Here is a 2,852-nt window from a genome sequence, read left to right on the forward strand (position 1 = left end):
TTTTTCATCCTGATCATTTATGTATACATTTGTCTATATCTATCTCGATTCGTTTTGGCTGTTACAAACAACCGTTATGTGAACAAAATTAATATACCCTTGTGCACAAGTGCGCTCGGGTATAATAAATAAAAAGCGTAACAAATGCGAGAAATTTTTTTGCATGTATTGTTTGTTCTTATGTTATCTTATATCTTTGCTTTATTAGTGCATAAAAATCCCGGCCTTAGCCATGGCTTTTGAATGCCTCTGCTTTACGTTGAAAAAGTTAAAATAACATTATTAAAAGGGGGAAAAAATTAAACAAGTTACAAGAACTATTAAATTTTTTTATCAAAATGGCCCAAGTTTTTTACAAAAAGTAAATTTACATTGTAAAATTTATTTGAAGGTGAGTGAAAAAAAGGCACACGATTCCGGAGATTTGCCCATATACTACATACGAATAGGTGTACTCTTCAATCATGCATATGCAGAAAGAAACTGAAGATGAATTTTTCTGCAAAAAATGAAGTTTTATAATAAAAATTCATTCCGTTTGTAGCTTAGAATTCACAATGAAACACAAACAGTCTCCATTCAAGACAACTCAATTTTCAATATTTTTTCTTTTTTTTATAAATTTCCGCTTTGAATGCTAATACTGTGCACTACCATGTATGCATGTACATTAGGGTGGTCCAAAAATGCATGTGAAATAGTAAAGTCGGAATTTTTATCCTCTCACCCCCTAGGATTGTTCTATGCCATAAAAAATATTCCCATATTTTTTTTTATATTTTGAAACCAAAAAATATTTAGAGGTCGCTCAAAGCGCACAAAGTTTTCCAAGTATAACCTTTCGCAGAAATGGTATAGAATTCTTAAAAATCATTCTTTTTCTATCGGAAAACCCTATTGATCTGCAGGAGGTTCCCAATAGTATTAACCAATTGTGTTATTTAACCATTTTTTCATTGCAACTATAATTTATAGATCCGCCAAAAACTCACAATAACCCCGAAAAATGCGATGAGGAGACCAATAAAAAATCGTTAGCATTAAAAAATGGTTAAATAACACAATTTGATATTATTATTGAGAGTCTCCTGAAGAGAACCAGAGTTTTCCGATCGAAAAATATCGAATTTCAAGAATTCTTTCCATTTATACAAAAAGTTGTTTTTTCCCATATAAAAATGCATGGAAAACTTTGAGCGCTTTGAGCGACCTCTAAATATTTTTTGATTTCAAAAAAAATAGGGGTCTACTTTTTTCGATATAGAACAATCGTAGGGGGTAAGAGCATTACAATTTCGACTTTACTGGCTTTGGACCACCCTAATTTACATATGTATGTTTGACAGACGGACAGACGGACATGGCTAAATCAACTCAGCTCGACGTTCTGATCATATAAGTATACATTTTCATGGGTCTATCTCTTTTTGTTCTGGTACTTACAAACATCGGACCAAAGTTATAATACCATTTCATGCTCATGAAAGGTATAAAAATAGGGGTATACTTTTTTTCGATATAGAACAATCCTAGGGGGTGAGAGCATAAAAATTCCGACTTTTTTTCGATATAGAACAATCCTAGGGGGTGAGAGCATAAAAATTCCGACTTTACTTTTCCACGTGTATTTTTGGACCACCCTAATGTGCACACATTAATTAGGTGTACGTTTTCATGCATCCTTAAGGGAAAAATTGTTATATAATTGAATTTATTTATATTTAATGTGTTACTATTTAAATAATAGTAATATTTGTTTATATGTATGTACCAGAGTTGTGAAAAATTCATTAAATTTTTAATGCATAGCAGTTTAATGTTAATGAAAAATGCATTGCATTAATTGCGAAGAAATAATGCTAATGATTTATTTTTTGCATTAACATTAAACTTTGTTAATGAATGCTATTGCATTAATTTATTGCATTAAACGCATAACAAACATTAAAACTAACTCATTTTATTTTATAGTAAAAATTCTTGACGTTGAGGGTAGAATTTTGAGGCCAAAAAAGATGAGGGGCGGAAATTAAGGCTGATGAGGGCTAACATACTTCAGATTCGCATTTAGCGCGTCGTATAACATAGAGATATGGGGGTGTTATTATTATACGAAGTCCTTCCAAAAGAGGTTATTTATATTTCACAAGAAATAATTTTGGTGGTTTTAATACTTTAGATGTTACGCATATGTATGTATGTATAAACGACGCGAATATTTAACTTCATGGTCCACGGTGGAGAGAATTCAGAAGGTGGCGCCGATGGCAACACCGCTAATCGGCTCTCAGTGAATTTGACAGAATTAGCTGTTTTGCTGGCGTCACAGTCGAGATGACGGCAGTAGTGATGTGCTGAGTCAATAACACAGGTCCACAAAAAAAAAATCGATGAAAGGTTCCTTTGACCAAACCTAGTCTGTTATATGATTTTGGGGTCGCTAAACACGAATCTGAAGTCCGTTTTGTTCCATCACGTCTGAACTTTACTCCAACCTAAAAAAAAAACATCTCGAAGTTCACGTCACAGAGAAAATCCGAGGTGTTTTTTGAGGTTAGGTCTAGACGCGATGAAACAAAAGGGACTTCAGATTTGTGTTCAGCGAGCCCAAAAAATATGATAGACTAGGTTTGGTCAAAGGAACTTTTCATCGATTTTTTTTTTTTGGACCTGTGTTATCAATTACACAATTTATGCCTCTAAAATTCTGTTTCATTTTGTTTTATTCCACTGCATGCACTCTCTGCCACCACATTCTTACTCATATGACGAATACAAATTTACAATATTTGAACCNATTACACAATTTATGCCTCTAAAATTCTGTTTCATTTTGTTTTATTCCACTGCAT

The sequence above is a fragment of the Rhagoletis zephyria genome, unplaced genomic scaffold (genome assembly GCF_001687245.7).
Source record: "Rhagoletis zephyria isolate East Lansing unplaced genomic scaffold, Rhagoletis_zephyria_1.1 Rzeph_scaffold_04021, whole genome shotgun sequence".
NCBI lineage: Eukaryota > Metazoa > Arthropoda > Insecta > Diptera > Tephritidae > Rhagoletis > Rhagoletis zephyria.